The 20,767-nt window shown below is 59.6% G+C and overlaps 1 protein-coding gene across 6 annotated transcripts in view; it reads left to right on the forward strand.

Moving 5' to 3' along the window:
- AGPAT3 (1-acylglycerol-3-phosphate O-acyltransferase 3) overlaps window positions 1-20,767 on the forward strand; it is a 90,871-nt gene that overhangs the window by 40,132 nt on the left and 29,972 nt on the right. Inside the window, exon 1 of one of the 6 annotated variants that reach the window (XM_045774194.2) lies at window positions 807-864. The exons of 3 other annotated variants lie outside the window; for them this stretch is intronic. The gene's annotated coding sequence lies outside the window, so the exon portion shown is untranslated. Of the gene's footprint in view, window positions 1-806; window positions 865-1,459; window positions 1,635-20,097; window positions 20,119-20,767 lie in introns of those variants that run through there. 2 more of the 6 variants (XM_087861840.1, XM_087861839.1) reach the window with 2 other exon arrangements.

The raw sequence follows: 20,767 nt of genomic DNA on the forward strand, positions 1-20,767 counted from the left end.
CCAATCAGCTCAGGCCTGTTTCTGTCCCATTACCAGCAAGCCTGGGGCAGGCCGGGCTGCACTCCGTGGACCACAGGGACCAGGCTCCCTCTGACCTCCTCCTCCGCCTGCAGCTTCTGTCCCCCTGACGACGACTGGCTGGTCTCAGGAGGGCTGCTTCCCCCTGGCCCTTTCGTCTGCATTCCAGGCAGGAAGGAGAAGAGCATGTCTGGGCCATTTCCTAGTGGCTTTCATCTCCCAGGCCAGACACTCCTGCCCCGGGCACAGGGGACTGGGACCTTCCCTGCTTGGCCGGCGGTGGCCTGCCTCACAGGACGTCTGTCCTGTTGGTACAGAAGCGAGGGACAGTGGACTGTGGGTGGGCAGCCCACTCCTTCCCACCACATTGCAGAGTAGCCCGTATTCCAGAACCTTTGACCTGAGTTTGCTAGAAGATGCGTCCTGCCCATTCTCCTCGGGTCTCCCTCCTCACTGTGCTCCGCACACTGGCGGTCCTACTGGCGGGGACTTGCATTTCTGTCCTTAGGTGTGGGGGCTAGTCAGGTCCTGGCTTTCCGGCTCTGTGCAAATAAAAAGAGAAGGGCCACAGCCTCCGTCTCCAGCAGGGCTGTTCCCCAGTCGCTCCCTTGCCCCGACTGGGGCCGGTCCAGCTAGACGTGGGCAGCAGTTGCCCTAGGCCACGCTGCTGGCTGTTTCTGCCTCCTGGTTGCAGAGTGTAGGTCATGGGTGAAAAGGACACCCTCAGAGACCCCGCCTCCCTGCGGCTCCGACAGGGAGGAGCCAGGGCAGGATAAAAGCCAGCGCCTCCGGGGCACTCCATGGATTTCAAGAGACCACGGCTCTCCTGGCCCGGGGAGGCCCCAGGTAAGGGCCGGGCGTGCTGTGCTCCTGCAGCAGAACCATGGGCCTTCCTGGGGAGGAGGAGGCACTGTGTAGCTGCCGGACAAGCCAGGCTGTGTAGCCCCCCCCCCCCCCCCCAGTCTGCAAGTCTGCACCCTCTGCTCATTTCTAGGAGAGCAGGGCTGGGTTACTTACCCAGGGAGCACCCCCCACCTTTGCTTTGCAGGCGAGTCCTCGTGGCTCGTCCGTCCTAACCCTGAGCTCCAAAGCAAAGGCGAAGCCTGGGGAAATAAGGTGTTTGGATCTGTCTTAGCGCCTCTCCAGGGCTGGGAACTCCCCTCTGGAATCTGGCAGGCCACGTAGCAGAGTGCTTTCTGGGTCTCTGCGGTCTCCCTGGTCAGGGGGCCAGAGGCTGTTGGCTGCCACGAATGTCACTTGAGTAACCTTTGGCAGAGCCCCATGGTCCAACGTCCAATGCCACGGCCACACATGGCTGTTGAGCCCTTGGAAGTGAGCGGCTGAGTAGGGAGGCACCAGAGTTCACCGACGTGCAGGAAAGGCGGCATGAGCGGCTTCTCTGCACCTTTTTTTTTTTTTAAGATTTTATTTACTTATTTGAGAGAGAGAAACAGGGAAAGCACAGAAGCAGAGGGACAGGGAGAAGCAGGCTCCCCGCTGAGCAGGGAGCCTGACATGGGACTCGATCCTAGGACCCTGGGACCCCGGGATCATGACCTGAGCTGAAAGCAGACGCTTCACTGACTGAGCCACCCAGGCACCTCGCCTCTTTTATGGTATGTTGAAAGGACGGTATTTTGGCTACTTTGGGTTAAATCAAATACATCATTAAATTAAGCCCGCCTTTTCCTTTCACTGTTTAATGCGGCTGCAAGAACAGGTCAATTACCTGCACAGCTCACTTCCCTCCCTCGGCCGGCCCCCTGTGGAGCTAGCTCCTGTGTTGCCTCTTTGCTCCGTTCCTCGGCAGTTGTGCAATCAGAGGTCTTAACGTGCTCCCTGACGGAGAAGGAGCTGTTAGCCGTCGGTTCTGTTTTCCTTGGCTGAACAAACTGTTTCTTTAACCTTTAACCGACGGGTTAACACATGCAGGACAGGAGCTCGCAGCTCAGGGTGGTGGGGGGACGCGTACCCTTGAGTCTGGGGTGGGGGGGCCAGAGGCACGATTTTATCGGGGAGCCTGAGGGTGGGCTCTGCTGTTGTCTATCAGGGAGCAGGCGCTGCCCAGGGACCACACGTGTGCAGGGACAAACACGGACCAGTAATTTCTTAGGTTGGAGGGGTTTGCTGCAAAAGAAGCACCTGGACGTTTACGAGAGAAGAGTTGTCTGTGGTCTTGCTGGGGTTAGTTTCTGTGAGCTGAAATCGGCTGGGAACGGGTGGGTGTGTTCAGAGCCAGACCCGGGGCTCCTCAGCAGTCCCATGCAAGGCGGGGCGGGCCGATGGACAGCCCGGCCCAGGGTGCAGAGGCTTTGGCTCAGGCCCCACCCCGGGCACAGGAGGCAGGAGACAAAAACATTTGCTCATGAATTAAGTTGCTGCTCCCGCCCATTGATTTGTCCATTTCACAGTCAGAGGGCCGATGACCGTTGTCGCCAGCAACGGAGTGGGGGGGTGCGGGGCCGTACAGGGTGTGGGCCTGCCCACTCGGGTCATGGGGAAGTCGGAGGCGGACGCAGTAGAGCAGGGACCCAGCGGTGCTGAGGTCGGCTCTGTGGCGGCCAGCACGCGCCTGCCCTGGGACCCCCTCGATGGAGGAGCTGTTGGCTGTTGTCACCCACCCCACGCACCACCCGCGCTACAGCGTCCGTCCGTGGCCCCCAGCTCTGGCTTCTTTATGCGGAGAGAGCACTCCCAGCTGCCGGGGACTAGGAGCAGAGTCCTCAGCACCCGTCTGTTCTCTCCCTCCCGGCACTGGTCCCTTCCCTCCCGTGATCTGATCGCCAGCTCCTTGTGTGTGCAGCTGTGTCCAGAGGAGTCAGCCTGATGCCCGCAGGAATGACCCTGCGACGTCCCTGTTTTGCAGGGTATTTCCTCAGCTCTGTTGTTTAGGGAAGCCGCTCAGGGAAGCGTTTAGGGAAGCGACACAGCAGCTGCCCAAAGTGAGCCTGAGCGCAAGCAGCCAGCTCTCCCCGAACTTGCTGCTGCCGGAGGGCAGCCCGCTGGGGCCCCGGGAGGGGTTTTGCTGCACGCAGAGGTGCTTGGGGCGTGTTAGTGACAATGCGGGCGCCCAGACACTCAGCTGAGGGCGATCGAACGCCTCCCGAGGAAACCAGAGCAAGAGAATGAGCTCAAACTACAGTGGATACCCCACGGCCTGGGAGCGGACCGAAGCGCACCCCCCGGGGAGGGCTGAGGCCGGGGCTGTGGGCGTGCTGCTGGGGGGGTTCTGCTGGGGGGTCCCGCTGGCAGAGAGGGGCAGATGGGGACATGACGGCCAGCCCCTGCTGGGAACCAGGGCCTGGTGCAGGGTGCCCTGCTGCTGACGGGAGCCAAGCGGGCAAGAAGGACACAGCCTCTGGACCTTTCAGAGCAAGCTGGGCATTGGCTGGTCCTCTGACCGAGTGCACATCCCCAACATCGCAACGCAGCAAGAGCCCCGAGTGGGCGTCCTGTCCCTGGTCTAGACTGAACCCTCCGATGGCCAGTAGGGCAGCTGCACAGGGGGGCTCCGCAGAGCGGTGCGGACCTCCCAGTCCAGGGCAGGGTCCCGAGAGAGGTCTGACCACAGGCAGGGCCCACGGTCTGCAGCCAAAGCTGGACTTCTATCCAGATGAAGCTCGTTTCCTGAAGCAGCTTGGAAAGACTCCGGAAGGTGTGGCTGTTTCAGATGCACGAGCCAGGCGTAGCCACAGCCGTGACACGACCCTGGCTGGGAGTGAGGGGCTGATAGATGGCACCTCGTTACCCTGTCTGGTGGAGTCGGGGGTGGAGAGGCGAGTCTAGTGTCAAGACACTGAGATCAAGAGTAAGCTTTGTCACTGACCTGCTGCAGAATGTGGCTTCTTGATTCTAAACCCCAGTGTCAGACAGGCTGCCCACCAGCATGGACGATCGCAGCCCTGGGATCCTCGGGGAGCATGGGCACGCCGCAGGCCAGGGGGTCCCAGGAAGGAGGGGCAGACATGGGACCACTGAGGGCTCCGTGGACAGAGAACGGCAGCCCTGGGAGGGGACAGGAGGGCTAGATGCCGTCTCCCGGGCGTCAGAAGACACACGCCCATCCGCACAGGCGCCACGGCTGGTCCGTCAGACCCACAAACACCAGGGTGGGCTGAGGGCACCCCCAATCTAGTGGGAGCTGGAAGGCTCGCATTTCAGCCCCAGAGATGGGGATTAGTTAGCTGCATGTGGGCTGTTCGCGGTGGGTGTGTCAGCGAGGACATCTTTTAAGCACAGGTCAGCAGGAACGTGCCTGGTGCCTGAGAGAAGAAGGTTTCTGGTCGTCTGTGTCCCGGCAAGGTAGACGAGGTGAGCCGACTCCATCAGGGCGCTCCCTACAAGGAGCCCGAGCGCGGTGCAGGAGGAAGTGGCCATGGTCCAGCGTGGAGGCGGCATCGGGCGAGGCCGCCAGTGTTGTGCAGTGTTGCAAGTCCCTGTGTCCGCAGCTGGTCTGTTTGAGTCAGACGGGACCTATGGGCACATTTTGTGTCGATCTAGGCGTGTGGCCTGCATAAGGACGAGGTGGTGGGTGCCGCTGGGCTTAGCAGACCAGGCAGGGCTGTGATAATCTCTTGTAAAGATGATAAAAATAACACTACTCGTTTTCAAAAATAAAGGATGTTAGAGTTCTTTCCCCGGTTCCTGCCGCATCTCAGCGTCCCCAGCCTGGGCTGCTGAAGCGGGGAGGGCCTGAGCGGCGCTTGCCGTGGGTGTGGGAGATGGGGTGCCCAGCGGGGTCCCTGAGCACCTGCAGCTGGGGACCTGGGCAGCGGTGAGTCCCTGTCCTCTGCCGGCTGTCACGTCATCATCTGCGCCGTGACCCGCCACGCTGGTGGGCTTGGTACAGACCAGATACAGCTACCTACCGCTGGTCTGCTCTGGCAGAGTCCCACGGACCGGGCAGCCCACCACAGCGCACACATGGTCCTCATACTTCTGGAGGCTGGGAGTCCAAGATCAAGGTGCTGGCAGATTTGGCGTCGGGAAGGCCCCTTCCTGCTTCACAGCTGGTGGCTTCTCGCTGGATCCTCACCTGGGGGAAGGGCGAGGGCGCTCTTGAGGCCTCTTTCATAAGGGCACTGACTCCAGCATCGGGGCTCCCCTTTCATGACCTAACCACCACCAAAGGCCCCACCTCCTAATGTCGTCACTCAGGGATCAGGTTCCAGCACATGAACTTGGCGGGCACAACCCTTCAGTCCCTGGCAGACGACTCTGAGTGAGAAAGACACTTGGTGTCCGTTGTACACCAGTGTTTGGCAACAACAGACAGAACAGCGGTCAGCCCTGGGCATCGGGAGGACGATGGCTGACCTCCCGTTCCCTGCCCTGCTTCCTCACAGTTTCACGTTTCTCAGCAAGAATGTCGTACTCCCAGATAATTTATAGAATCTCACGAGAGCGGGGCTGTTTTTAGTTAAAATGTCTTATTAGAGCTGAAGAACTGGCGGGTGGGTTTACACCAGCCCGCGGTGGATGTGATGCCCCGGCGTCCCAGATTGCAGGGCTGGTCTTCGGAGTTTTTCCCAATCCGTGCAGACCTGATATTGGAAGCTAGCCAGTGAACGCAGGTTTAAGCAGTGTCCCTGGGGCACACCTCCCCTGCTCCCTTCATAAGCTGGGGGCCCATGTGGTCAGCTGCTGGGGAGGCCTGCCTTTCAGTGGGATGAGACAACCGGCACGCTGGTTGCTTAGGACACAGTCCTTGCTTGTGGAAGTGGTGGTTTTGCAGGCAGACAGCCTGGGTTAGAATCCTGATTCTGCTGCTTCCTTGCTGTGTGACTTCAGGCACGTTGCCTAACCTCTCTGTACCTCCGTTTCCTTGTCTATGAAGTGAATCTCATGAGTGCTTGCCTCTCAAGCGTGCCGTGAAGGCTGAACGAGCAGACGTGCAGGGGCCTGTCAGGATGCCCGGTGACGGCGTGCACGCAGGGGCCGACGTAGATGGCTGTCACCCTTTATAGGACTGCGAATTCCAGCTGTGTTAGAGCGTCTGGCCTGTGCTTCTGGAGCTCAGGCTCCTGCCGTGGGCAGCAGGCACACGCAGCAGCTGTCCAGCTAACGGGCAGCTTCCTCAAGGGGAGGGTAGTAAGGCCCTTTGCAGGAGAGGGGACAGCTCAGGGGGCTCCATCCCGGTGGTCACGTGACACCCCCCCCCCCCGGGCCTCCTCAGCACTCACATGGCGGCTCCTTGCTCCTGAGGGGGACGTGGGACAGCAGCAAAACGCACCTGAGAATATGTGTGCAGAAGTGGGAAGGACACCCAGGAGCTCGCTCATGAGTCTAGCGGTCCTGCCACCGGCCACCCGGCACAGCAGCCTCGGGCACTTCCCTGGGCAGCAGCCCGTCCTGTCACCTGCAGTTGGTGGCCCCGAGCAAGCAGGGGAGGGAGGCCGCCGGGCTTCCCTGGGAGATGCTTCCCTCCTGGGCCCTCGGCTTGCTCCCCACCTGGCCAGCCCCTGGCCATCCTGCAGCGGTGGGAGGCGAGGGTGCAGCCCAGCTTCTCCTCCTGTCCTCCCCTTGGAGACCGCCCCCCCCCCCCACCAGGCGTTCTGCCATGAGGAACAGCAGAGGTTGTCACGCAACTCTGTTCTTCCCACTGCAATCACCAAGTACAACGGGGCTTTGAACGCCGGCTCTGGGGTGCCACGTGCTGTCTGCGTGTCAGACCGAACCACAGAGTTGGTGCGCGGACGGAGCGCCCCCCGGGCACTCCCTGGTGTGGGCACCGCCCTGGGTTCTGTGCTCGAGGGGCCGTGAGCCCTGCAGGGGGAGCCTAGTGCTCAGGCGCCACCGTGCTTCCTGTTGTGCGCTGGCTGGGCCACGGCTTTCGCAGAGACATTCGGAAGAGCAGGGTGGCAGCCCCCTGGGGGTTATATACACCCCTGCCTGGGAGCAGAGAGCCCCCCGGCTGGGCTGTCCGTGTGCCGGTCACGTAGCCTAACGGCTCGGTAGAACTTTGAATGGTGATTTTTAGCTGAAATGATGAGGAACCAAGCAAGCTGATTCAAATGAAGTTTGAGATTCACGATCATTGTTCAAACAGAGTTCACGTCTGAAACTATATTTCGTTTAAAAATCACTTTCCAGGGGGCGCCTGGGTGGCTCAGCCATTAAGCGTCTGCCTTCAGCTCAGGTCATGATCTAGGGTCCTGGGATCGAGCCCCATGTCGGACTCTCTGCTCAGCAGGGAGCCTGCTTCTCCCTCTCCAGTTCCCCTGCTTGTGCTCTCTCTCTTGCTGTCTCTCTCTGTCAAATAAATAAATAAAATCTTTTTAAAAAATTGCTTTCCAGGTGGGGGTGTATTTTGGGGATGAGTGTCAGACGGGTGGCCCTGCGTCCTAGCAACTGTGTCAGGCTTCCTGGGAGGGGTGCGTGTGCAGGAGTATCCGCTCTGGACACGTTGCCACGCTGCCCAACTCTGATAGCACGCTGACATTTGTCCATGGCGATGCTCCTTTGTGCCAGCCTGGGCAGTTGCTTCTGCAGCAGCCGCCTCGTGGCTCTCGCGGGGCTTCAGTGCCCTGCGCGTGCACCTGCTCCCCGTCATCCTCCCCTGGACGGCAGCTGCCTTTTCCAGGCTGCAGGCCAACCAGTCCCAAGTGCAGAGTCTTGAAAAAAAATAAGTGTGCATCCTCGTTACCCTAGTGCATGGTTCACCGAGGCGGCCGAGGGCTGGAGGGCTGGCTCACGTGTCCGTGGGTGGCGTGGCAGGTGGACCCTCGTGTCTGAGAGTGGCTGGTCATCTGCAGCCACCCTGAACACACGAGGCCCTCCCCAAGAGTGGCAGCATTCTCCCCGGACACCTGCTGCTGTGACACCCCCCGTGTGCGGTCGTCTGGACCAGCCTGCGTCAGCGCCGCACGGTAATTACGAGCCGCACAAACAGCGTCTGGCACGGAGAGTTTCTGAAGATGCTTCAAAGCACTTGAGATTTGGCCGCTGGCTTTCCCGAGCTCGCATCTCAGGCTGTTTACCAGTGTTTGGTTTGCATAGTAACCCGTGTTCTCCACGTGTCCCGGTGTGGATTGGAAGGGCATCGTGGCAGCCACCCCCAAGAGCACCGGCCTCACCCCTGGAAACTCCACCACCGTCTCGTTTACCCCAGAGTGAGTCCAGGCAGCAAGCCTTGAGCGCGGTCTGGTTTCTGTTCCTTCCTGATTTGGTTGAGCGTTCATAGCCGCAGAGTGGGTTGAGTACTAGCCCGCCCCCCAACAGGTGCGTCGTGCGGCTGCGGCCAGGTTCCCGTAGAGCGGAGCACACCCTCGCGTGTCCTCCGGGACAGCCTGGATGTGCCTGGGACTGGAGGACGCTTCCCCTGCCTCTCCCTGCCTGTCCCTGCTCCTTCCCCTGCCTCTCCCTGCCTGTCTCTGCTCCTTCCTGGGACCAACGGAGAAGTTCAGGAAGCTCATAACCTTCCCAAAGAAGGGCTGCCGGCGAGCGCCAGGAGCTCCGCGTCCCAGCGGTCAGTGGGAGGATGCCCAGGCGTAGGGATGAGGTGTGGGTCACGCCACCGTCCGCAGGAGGGGCCCGGGGAGGCCTTCGGGGGAAGTGTATGAGTGCTTTTGGCCCCTTTCCTCTCTGCCGCTTGTCTCGCAGTGTGTCTGTGGCTCCGGGAGGCTCTTCTGCGGATCTAAAGCTGCGCTAAATCTGGGTAAACAGGCTGGTGAAATGGCGCGTCCCCAGGGGCTGGCGTGTCTCATTAACCTGGTAAATGCAGTGCGACTTTGTGGGGAGAGCGTCTCGCTGTAGGACACGTGTGTCCGTGAGTCCGGCAGTCAGAGGCTCACAGCAGAGTGACAGCCCCAGCGCGTCTTCCCTTCTGGAAATTCCGCGCTCCATGGCTGCCGCCCTGCAGCTGTGGGACAGCACGTTTTCCTGAGGCCCCGCCGTCAGGAGTCCACAGTGTCTTTGGGGAACGTGGGGAGTAGTGATTAGCTGTGATGTCGCAAGCGTCCGAGGCGTGGAGACGTCGGGACGAGCTCCAGGATACCCTGCCCGCCCCGGGGAGCGGCTGGATTCGCTCCTGAGGGCCTGGCATGGAAGTGGCCGTGCTGGGGCAGCAATGCGCTCAGAGGCCACGTCAGCCACATCTAATATGCTGGGTCTGCCGGTTATTTGGCGACTTGGGGCAGAGAGACTTGGAGTTGGTGCACTTCCAGGAGAGCAGAGCCCCTGTGATCTTAAATGTGTAATTTGCATGTTGCACCTGTCAGTTAGCTCGGCCTTGGCGTGGCCTGCCTGACCCCTCACGCGTGTGTCTGGGTGTGACCTCTGTGTCCTCGCACCAATGTGTCTCAGTGTGGCCTCATGCGTGTGGGCGAGGCCCCCCGGAGCCCCTCACCAGCGTGTCTGGGTGTGGCCCGTGTGGTCTTTCTCCGCTCCCGTGTGGATTCTGTCCTGTCTCACAGTGCATGTTAACAAGCCCTCCCCATTAACTCGGGTCATCAGCACCCGACTCTGGGATGGTCCAGGTGGAGTCCACCCCGAGGGCCAGGACTGCAGGCGAAGCTGGGATCAGGACATCTGTTGCTGTGTGGGGCCAGGCTAGCTGGGGATGGTCGGAGCTCTGCCGAGCACGCCCCAGAACTGGAGGCGAGCAGGGAGAAAGGGGATGGGGACGGGGGGCTCATAAGGCGGGGGACGGACAGAGGGAACAGGGAACCCAGGGCTGGCCGCACTGCCCCACCTGCCCCTCCCCTGGAGCCGTCCATCCTGGAGGCTGGAGAGAGGCACTGCTCGCTGGGCAGCCCTGGGGGTATTGGCGGCTGCCGCAGGCTGAGCGCAGGGCCCGCGGGGGCTTTCTCTGCACCCCCGGCCTCAGGCTCCCCTGCCCTCCCTCCCGTTCTGGCGGTTGACTCTCTGAGGTGCCACTTTATATCTGAGTGTTTGTTGGCACCTCGTTTCCTGGGACAGGAGAGCATCTGCCCCTCGTTTGGGATCCCTCACCATCATCACAGGGCCCTCCGCTGGACGGGGGGGTCAGCAGGGAAAACAGAGAACTTGTCTGTGAAACTATGGTAACAGTCTACAGCACGTTTGTCACTGCATGTTGCCCCGTGTTGGCTGGTCGTAGCAATGTGCACTGAGCAAGAAGAATTTTCACCCTGAACGTCCCCCAGTCGGTTGTGTGAGGGAGGGAGTGTGAAGTCCCCTGGGAGAAACTACTGTCTGAAGAAAAGTGTTACATAGTCAGAAAGATAGCTTTTATGTTGCTGTTCTGAGGACCCTGCAAAGAATTCCTATCAACACACTCTTTGGTCCTCTCTTCCACTATTTTGGTATAAATCACTAACTTTTAGGCCTAGGGAGATAATCTGGAGATTATACGCCTGTGACATTTTCTTGTGCAGTATGTTCAAATTAGCTTTGTCCCCCTTGCCGTTAACAAGGCGGCTTGAGAGCGGGGGCCGCACGCCTGGCCTGGCGGGAGTGAGGACGGCGCTCAGCCCAGACGGCCCGGCCTCCCTCCAGCAGGGGCATCTCTATTTCAAAACAAATACAGCCAAGATCTAGACGTTCTCAGTTTCACACAAATAATGTAAGGAACGTGGTAAGATTTATACCTGTTTTAACCAAGAACAGGTGTGAGGCTTTGCTCTGGTTTGGCTCTGAGCCTGGAGAGAAATCTGGGGTATTTCTTTTCATCTCTGTGGCCTTTGTCCTCCCAGGAAGGGGGCCCGGAATGGTGCTGATGTCATCCTGAGGAGCCAGCGCTTTCCCTGTGCTCACCTCTTAAATGTCATCCCCACTCCACCCTCAAGTAACAGTCGTTCACACCCTGTGGTAGGGGAAACTGAGGCTCAGCTGTGCCGTGCACCCTCTCGCCGGGGCCAGCACAGCAGCCTCCTGCCATGCTGCTGGGAGGGAAGGGGCTCTTGCCGCCATGCCCTGAAGCCCCCCAAGGGCCACAGTCCCTCCGCCACAGCACCACACGCGTGCAGCCCACATCGTGCCCAGTGTGGAATCGGGGACACTGGAGGCACGGGAATGGCTCTGCTTCAGCCCGACTGTTCCCTGTTCTCTCCCCTGAGTGTCGGAGCGCTTGGACAGAGGGCGAGTTTCCCGCCCAGAGCCTGGTGGAAAACAAGAGAGAAGTGGACCCCTGTGAACACGGTGCCACGGCCTGTGGAGGCCAGGCGCTGACCACAGGCCTGGACACGGCCCAGAGGAGCCCCTGGGGTTCCAGTCTCGAGGCCAAGCAGGTCAGGGGGCCTGCAGCTGTCGAGAGGGTACAGGAACCCACGGCCCACCCTGTGAACATAGCAAGAGCCTGGGGTCAAGGACAGGACGTGGGGCATGTCTTGGGCCTGGAATTTGGCAGGTGTGTTAGGGGACTGGCAGAGACGGCCGGGGGCGGGCTGTGACCCAGTGTCTACTTTTTTTTTTTTTTTTAAAGATTTTATTTATTTATTTATTTGACAGAGATAGAGACAGCCAGCGAGAGAGGGAACACAAGCAGGGGGAGTGGGAGAGGAAGAAGCAGGCTCCTAGCGGAGGAGCCTGATGTGGGGCTCGATCCCAGAACGCCGGGATCACGCCCTGAGCCAAAGGCAGAGGCTTAACCGCTGTGCCACCCAGGCGCCCCCCAGTGTCTACTTTAGACAAGTCATTCTGGCCGTGCTATGGAGGAGGGGGGCTGGAGCACGGAAGTCACCAGCCACCAGAAAGCCGTTGCCAAGGAGCGACCCGGCCTGGCCTCAGAAACCCCACACAGGTGTCTGCAGATGGGAGAAGCCCCTGGGCTGAGGTCCGATCAGGGGCCACCTCACAGGACAAGTCAGGGCACCTGCTGCCCTTCCTGCAGACCTTGGCTCAGCCATGGGCGTCCCCACGTCACAGACGCGGAGTCCCCCGCGGGGTGGTTCTGCAGACGCACCTGCGGGGCGGCTCTCTGTGAGAGGACGGTCTTCTCCTGGTTTGTTAGAAGGGCCGCTGCCTGGATGCCTGGCAAGAAGCAGGGCTGTTGCTCAGGCTCCCAGCCCCCAGGGGCACCACCGTCTCCTAGGGGGACGGGCATGGCTATTTTAGAGCTGGTTCTCCAAGGCCGGCCGCTCCTTCGGCCACGTTGGGGATTAAGGACTCGGAAAGCCTTAGCCGGCAACGTGATGCTCAGGGCAGTCCCCCAGCCCCTCCCGCGGGCGGAGCAGAGGGCTAATGACCGCCTTCTCTCCTGCTGCTTCTCAGGCCAGAAGCCTCTAGAAGGAGCCTTGCGATAACCCGTCCAGAGGCCCAGGACCACCGCCTCGGGCCCCCCCGGGGGGTTCCCACGCTGCAGACTTGCTGCGGCACACTGGGGTGGGTCAGGCGTTGCTGGCCGCGCAGGGTGTAGGGCACGGGGGGCTGGAGCGGCCACGGCCGGCGGGATGGGAGCTCTGGGGCCACCTTCTGTGTCAGGTGCCATGGACTATGCCCAGAGCGGTGACTTCATTCCATCCCAGGACAGCACGATAGCCCCGAAGGAAGGTACGCCGGCCAGGAGAGGCCTCAGGATGCTCTCGCGGTCAGGTCTCCCCTCCCGCTTCCTCCAGCGTCTGCTGAGGCCTTCCTCATCGGGAGCAGGTTTGGCAGGTGACTCTTCTGTCCCTGGGTCACCTGATCCCACCTCAATCCCACTGTACATCTGCAGTCTCAGGGGAGGAGCTGGGGGAGAAGGACACACCCTCCCACCTGTGCTCATTGCCTCAGTTTCTCCAGCGCTGTTTTCCTGAGAGTAAGACATGTGTCCTTTACTTGAGAAAAGGGCTGGCGTTGGGACCCGAGTGTTGTATGTGCGGTCCCAGAGCCCTTGTGTGTCACAGCTGGGACCCGCGAACCTGGGACCCGGCCCCAAATATGGGATGTCTGTCCATCCCTTGGGGGCCCCCCTCACTAGCTGACCCCATAGCCCTGCCCCCGGCCACACTGTGTTGGAGTTGTCGTGCTGCTGTCGGCTTCTGAAAGCTCAGAGAGACGGTGTGTGCACTTTGGGGTCTGCAGTTCTCGGGTCAGGTGCCCGGCCGGGACCCGCTGACCTGCATCCTGGCCGAGCCCCGTGACGACACCTGTCGACAGCTCCCAGCAAAGCTGCTTATTGGATTAGTGGGCACCCGGCCGGCCCCGCAGCGGGAGGAGGGGAGGCTGGCCTGTTCGTGCTGCTTCGGGGAATCCTGGTGTGGTCCGAGTTGGTCTCTGACTTGCGGGGCGCTGCTAGGTCGGAAGGCGGCACCCCGGAAGTGCGTGCTCCCCTTTCCGCTGAGCAGACCTTCTTGGCAGCCCCGGCCCCTCGGACGCAGGCCGTGTAGGTCTGGACCTAATCCGTCTTCCTTATCCGCTGCTCAGAGGCTGAGAGCCGCTCAGGTCCCTGGTCTCCTTCTCACGCACTTTCAAGGGTCCGAAGATGCTGTCCAGCTGCTCGGCCTGCCTTTTCTCGGGGGTGTGTGCTGCCCTGGTGGCCGTGGCCCTGGCCTATTACTTCTACTGGTGAGTTGGGCCTGGCGGGCTGTGGGTCATTCCAGAGCCTCGGCTGTGGCGCTTCCCCCTTCCTGACCCGTGTGTCACAACGTCCCTGCTCAGGATGGGGACCTCGTGGTCGGCAGGGCAGAGCTCCGCCCAGGTGATCCCCGCCTCGCCAGGCGGGGCATCCGCCCTTCAGTGATGCTTCTCTGTTTGGAACGTTCCTGGAGAAAGTTCAGGGGCTGCACGCCTATCACCAGCAGGTGCTCGGCGAGCTTCGGGGAAGGAGCAATGCCTGATGGGGAGCGGAGTTCGCACCCACCTGCTTCCCACCGTTCCCTCACCTCTTACCCCCCCCAGCCAAGGTGGGCGCTGGGGATTTACAGGGTGGTCGGAATGAAGTAGAAGGTGGTGGTTCCCAGGCGAGGGGTGCCGCCTGATGGACCCATACATGCTGAGCTGGTTTATGGCAGATCAGCAGCGACCCTTTCTGGCTGCCAGGACGCACCTGCACATGGGTTCTTGCTGGGAGGTGGGGGTGCAGGAGCTGGTGCCACACGAGCCTGGGCTTCTCCAGCCCCACCCACACGAGGGTGTGATGGTGAATGGGGCGTGGGTGCTCTGGGCCACCCGTTCCCATCTGTAAAATGGGCACGAGATGGCAGCGAGCCTCATGGGGCCGGCGTTTCTCCCACAGGGTGGCTCTGGGGAAACCCAAAACCCCAGGCCTGGGGCTGGCTTTATGTTTTCGAGCCAGAGAACGGGGTAATTTCCGGTGAAGAGACATCGGCCCTTCCGAAGGCTCTGTCCCACGGTAGTTTTGTTTTCCTCAGTACATACGCACGGCTGGTTGGGGATTGTCCTCTCCGGAAGCTTTCTCTTCTCTTGATCCGATTAACGCCTCTTCTGTGTCTGAGGAGGAGGAGGGAGCGCAGCCGTCAGACGGGGCAGGACATGTCCTCCAGGACACGGTGGCCCTTTCCTGCCCACCAGGACCTGGGAGCCCCTTCCCCCAAAACTCTGTATTGTTATAGAATGAATTTACACCCTGCAGGTGTTTGCATTTTAGATCTTACGTAAACATGGTAGAACTCACAAAGAGAGTTACACAGAAAGTAAACACATGCGTGATTGAGGGGAAGAACTAGCCCAGGTGAGGGAGTTCCAGCTAAAGGAGTTCTGGTCTTGGTGAGTGCGAGGTGGCTCCCCAGGCCCCACGGAGCCCCCCCCCCCCGGAGGAGCCTTCACTGACTTTTATCATAAACTTCAGGACACTCTGGGAGGGGGGGAACACCAGCCCAGGCGTGGCAGCAGCGATGGTGCCCCCCCCCCCGTCCCCGTAATGGATGGCGCGTGGGGGTCAGCAGGGGAGAGGCAGCTCGCCTGACGCTGAGGACGGGCCGCCTGCGGGTCTTGTGGGACGTGGTGGCGCAGGTCAGGCTTGACCTGCCGCTCAGACTGTCCACCTCGCCGGGTCCCCACGCGTGTCCCAGCCACTCACCACTCCATCTGCACGTGGACAGAAACCCAGATTGAAGAACATTTTTATGGCTCGTCATGACCTGTCTGGAGGAGTCGGGCAGTCCTTGTCCCTGTCCTTGTCCCCCACGCTCAGAACTGGGAGAAAGGTTGGGGTTTTCCTTCTCTGGGCACGGCCGAGGCCTCCCCGCTGTGGCCAGCCCCGCCGGTCCGCGGAGGGGGCCGGGAGAGAAGCGCTCCATTCTGTTCAAGACGCCTCGGCTTCGTGCGTTGGTAAGCACTTCAGGGAGAAGGCTCAGGGCCTCCGTGGGAGTGCTGAGCTGCACACACGCTAACTCAGCTCCATCGGAGACCCGCGTTCTTTCGGTGGCTCTGCTGCGCAGCCCGGCCCCCTCAGAGGGCTGCAGCCGCCACCGCCCCTCGACCTCACAGTATCCAGGAGACAGCCCTTCTCGTCCGCTGCCCTCTTGCGGGCGAGGACTTTCTCCAGAGCAGGCTCCTCCACGGGCCCAGGGGTGAGCCCGTCACTAGCAAGAGGGCTGGTCGCGGCCAGAGTGTGGCCAGGGTGGTGGAGGCTGCCGCCCGGTGTTGGAGCACCTCTTTCTGAAGGAAGGGTGGCGGAGCTCCAGGGTCACAGGAGACCTCATGCGGAGACCCTGGCCGGCGAGAGGAGAGTGTGGGAGCTCAGCAGGTCCGTCTGCAGAGTGGCCATGTTGGGGCATAGTGGCCGGGGGGGCAGCCATGCTTTGCTCAGGAAGCCTTGCATCACATTTGGATGCAGGACCCCCAGGACCCACGTGTGAGGTGTAGGGGGATGTGGGTCCCCGCTCCCGAGCACGCACCTGCTGTCTCATGAGCCACGGCTGTACTCAGCCACGTCGCCGGTGCGCGCCTGTGTTCAGACTTCACGCCCTCCTGGGGCCCACTGTGAAATACATGCTGGACTTGTTTGTGCTTCTTTAAGTTGTTGGATAATATCGGGGGTAAAGGAGCCTGCCGGCCCCCATCACGGGGTATGACCTGGGAGCCCAGGAAAATCCACTTTGCATCTTCCCACTGCCGAGGAGTGGCGTCGTGTGCTGGAGGCTGAGAACCGGGAGGCGGTCTGGGAGCCGAGCAGTGGCTGGCCTCGTGGCCTCCGGGGAGAAATCTGGAAGAGCTGTGTTGCCCTCCTCTCGTGTCTTAAATATTTAATGAGGTCATTGGACTAAATGCCATTTGATATGGTGGCTTAGGCATTTTCCTCGTTTTTAAAGAGTAAAAATTCCTGCCGCTAAGAACTGCCCTCGTAGGAGAAAGACATTTTAGCGGCTTGTCTGCAACGTATGAGGACGCTTGGCAGAGGCCTAGGGTGCTCTCCCTTCCAGCGCGCTGTCGGCGCCCCTGCGGGTCCCCTCTCTATGAGCGCCCGCCAGCAGCTCCCCCGAGCTGGTTAGTTGACAAGGTCCCCCATCATCGTGGCTGAAATGTAGTCATCCCTCTGGAGTCTTTTGGAAAGGTGACCTAGCACCAAAGCCCTTATTTGAAATGACAGCACTAGCTGTTTTTAAAAGTTAGTGAGTTCTGACCATGTCTAATAATGAGATTTTCGCCATGTCCTTCAAGATACGTGTGTGTATGTGAGTGTGTGTAAAGAATGAAAACCTCCCTGATGTTGGCTGCCCCAGGGAAAGTGGGTCTGAGTTTGTGAAGCTTACGAGTAAGAGATACTAACAGCTGTACAGAACACAGTTTGAGGAAGGGATGGGTCAGACCGTTTCTTCCTGAGCCTGAATCCCGTCTCTGCAGCTCGGAGTGGGGCACGCGGGATCTCCCAAACTAACGTGACCGTGAGGCCCTCTTGGAGCAAGTCATTCCTTGGGATCAGTGTTGAATTGTGTGGTTTTACAAATGCTCAGAATGATGCAAGTATCTATCGTACAGAACATGGCGCCCTAGTCGCTGGCTTGGGAACCTGAATGCCCATCGAAGTTGGCTTCCTAAGGGTCTTTTAGACGTCAGTGTGTTTATGAGGTAGGGAGGGACCCTACAACTTGAAGATTTTTCAAGAACATTCAAACAGAGCCACTCTGTGGTACTGGTAGGAAAGGTTATCTCATCCTCCGTTTCAAATAAGAAACTGAAATTGAAAATGATCCCATCACGTGCGGAGGCCACAGACCTGGGACAAGAATGGTTTCCTGAGCCGTGGGCCCCAAGCGCTTGCTTCCGGCACCCGCTCCTCTTCAGTGGACGACAATGCGGTGGGTGTGGGCCACCTCCCGGGGGCTGGCACGTTAGCTGACTTGACTTCCCCCAGATCATTTTCACTTGACTAAGTGACAAAGGGACTGTTTTCATCACATCAAGTAACCTTTTCACAGAGGACAAGCAGAAGTTACATTTTCTGAAAACTGGCCTACCTCAAGACCACTGTAATTTCTGTCTTCATTCTTTGTGTGTCTGGTTCTGGTAGAGAAGAGATGGTGTTCAGAGAGGGGAGGATTTACTAAAGGACCGACTTACAAAGGTGCAGGCCGAGATCCGGGAGAGCGGCAAGAAGGTGAAAACCGTGAGTTGGTACATTCTTATGATAGTGTCGTTCGTTGCAGCCAGAGCCGTGTGGGGACGGGAAGGGTCAGGGAGACGTAGAAGGATCATGGAATCCAAGTTTACTTTCCTTGATCCCAGGGTCAAAATTTTGTGAAATTTGTGAAGTGGCCACATTTTGGACTGTGTGGAAGCATCGGGTCCTGCGGAACGTCTGGGGTGCCCCCACTGCTCTTGAGCCAAACTTTCCGGCGGAATGCTCCCGTGACTCGGGTGCCGTGGTGGTGTGCCCGCAGGGCCGACATGGTGCTTCTGGTAGGCATGAGCCGTATCTCCTGGCCCCATCAGCAGGCCCATGGCTGCAGATGTTATGTAGAAAGATCAGTGTAATGGGAGGGAGCTGGGTGGGAAGGAAGACCTAGCACAGTGGGGGTTGCCGTCTGCTGAGCACCGTTGCTCAGGGTTGGGTCCCAGACCCGGAGTGCTCTCTGCTCGCTCTCCGGTGAGGAAATAGGACCAGCGCTCCTCTATGCATGTAGGAAAACCGATCTTGGCGTGGTTTAGAAGGATGAGAAAGAGGCCAGCGAGGGGGCGGACACCCGGGGGGGGCAGTTAGAGACCTTCCTCCCCACCCTGAGGCCATCCTGCAGTTGGGTTGAATCCTCTCTAGGGCCCCATGCCTGCGGGCACCCAGCCTCCACAGGGCCGCGGGGAGGGGAGCATCGTCTGTAGCATGGTGCCTGTCGTGGGGAGGCATGGCTGCGGGGTCATCTGGGCTTCACATGAGAATGCCATTACGGAGGAATTGGGGGACAGAACGGGTTGGGTGTCAACTATTGGGGGTTCGGAGAAAGCAGAGGAAAAGAGAAAGCATGTGAAAGAGGCCATGCTCAGGGAGAGCAAGGGAGGAAAACCTAGGAATTCCGTTTCCACACCTACTTAGTAATCATGGATGGGGCCAGTAGGGCCCACGGGATGCGACTGCCCATAATATCTCCCCAGATTCCAGCAGTTCCCGATTTGTCCTGGGAAACCTGATCTCACAGTGGGAAGCTCTCCCGGGGTGCAGCACAAGGGGGAGCAGCGCCTGCTTCACGCGGGGTGCAGCGGCTGCTGCAGAGGCCGAGCCCAGGCCCGCTCCCCAGTGCTCGAGGGGGACATGGACTCTCTTGTTGCCAGTGTGATTAAAAATTAGATTTAAGAGAGGTAGGGATTCAAAATGAGATAAGCAAAGTGGGTTTCAAATGGCTGTCCTCCGCTCCCCTCAGAGCTGTGGGAGAGCTCCCATGTGTCCCTTCCTGTCCCCAGACATAGGCGTGGTTTGGAGAAGGGCACCTGTCACTCAGCAGTTGACTCTTAGTTGAGTTTCCTGCCTGAATATAAACTCAGAACATCTCAGATATATGTTTTATAGTACATGTGTGCACATGTGTGTATGAGAGCATGTGTGCCTGCATGTATGAGAGCATTGTGCACGTGTCAGCACGTGTGCGCATGCATGAGAGTGTGCGCATGCACGTATGAGAGCGTGTGCACATGCATGCATGAGAGTATGTGTGCACGTGTATGTATGAGAGCATGTGTGCACATGCATGTATGAGTGTGTGCACATGCATGTATGAGAGTGTGTGCACATACATGTGTGAGAGTGTGTGCAGTGCACGTATGAGAGCATGTGTGCACATGCATGTATGTGTGCACGTGTATGCATGAGAGCATGTGTGCACATGTGCACACGTGTGTGCATGCATGCATGAGAGCGTTGTGCACATGCATGCGTGTTTGCGAACTCGGTGGCCACAACCCGGCCCCGTCAGAGGGCGTTCTTCTGCTCTGGTGCCGCCAGCTGCCTTGGTGTGAGGCGCACCTGCTGTGTCCTGCAGGCCCAGGGACTTGGCACAGATCTATTGTGTAGTCACCAGGCTGTGGCAGCTTTTCACATCCCTCCTGCCTCCCACCACGAACATCACTGCTCCAGCCACTAAAACTGTCCGAACCAACTCAGAGACACAAAGGACGCTGGAGCTTGCAGAGCTGGGGTAGGTGCGGCATGGCGGGGGCCCGGAGGTCCTTCTGCAGCTGTGCCCCCCCCCCCCCCCGCCCCTGCTGTTCATGCTCAACTCTGGCCTTTTCTACCTGTCAGTCTTCCACAGACATCACAGTGGAAGCAGACCCGGCACCCACCGCTGGGGGAATGATAGCCCTACCATCCTTGTCCTTGGTCCACGGTTCCCATTCCCTTCTCAGAGGGCACCTGCTGGGACGCATCTCACCTTATGGGGGGTGGCCTGGGGTCGGGGCCCCTTTGATCCATATGGCTCTTCTAGAAGCCTGTTGCCTGCAGGGTCTCCAACGAGTCCGGACACATTGGCGGTTCCATTTAATCTGAGCCCCAAGCCGCTTCTCCTGAGAGCTTTGTGCACCTGCTCCCCAGAGACCCATGGCCTGTCCTCATCAGGTCAGAGTTGAGGCTCTAGGAGGACACCATTGGGAGGACGTGCTCCAGAGGCTACACTCTCGGAGGACACCGTTGGGGGGACGTGCTCCAGAGGTTCTGGCCACGTTGTTCTTCCAGGAACCTTTTCGTGGACATGGCATGATGGTGTGTGAGAGGTTCGAGATGAAGCCGTGCTGCTGGTCACAAATGTATGCACAGTGAGTGCGCATCGTCCATGTAGCAAACTGGGACGGTTTGTCCATGCAGACCTGCACCAGTAATAGTGACAGAAATGGCGCTAGGGGGCCAGGAGTTAAACCCTGTCACTCTGCCCTCTCTGCCTCTCGCAGCGGGGCGCTGCCCACACGGTCTTGGCCTCGGCCAGGGGCTTCCTCCTCCTGTCCACGCCGGGAGTCTTCTGGCCCCCAAGGAGGCTGCTACACCTCGGACACCTTTTCTCCCTTGAAGAGGGCAGAGGGCAAAGGGCATGGCCAGAGGCATCTGTCTCTTATCTTAGGAAAGCAGGCGCCTTCCTGGAGGTCCCTACGGACTTCTCCCCTGCGTCCCCCTGCCTGGAACTGGGCCCCACGCCCATCCCCAGACCAGCTGTTCCAAGAGGGGGTGGGGTTCCTTTATGACTTAGATCTGGGGCTGGGGTTCCCTCCTGGGGTTTGATTCCCACCTGGCGTCGTGTGGTGGGGGGAGCCTGCAGAGGCTGCATGGTACTCATGGGCCCCGAGGGGAGGTTTTCGTATGTCTTTTAATTGGACCTTTTTTACCCTTTGGTTGAGAAAATATGTGATGCTAAGATTCTCATGAGCCTGGTAATGGCGTGAAGTCAATTTTGTCTTCTGTTCATTGTGACAG

Source organism: Ursus americanus, chromosome 4 (assembly GCF_024610735.1).
Source record: "Ursus americanus isolate L20-20 chromosome 4, mUrsAme1.1.p, whole genome shotgun sequence".
Lineage (NCBI taxonomy): Eukaryota > Metazoa > Chordata > Mammalia > Carnivora > Ursidae > Ursus > Ursus americanus.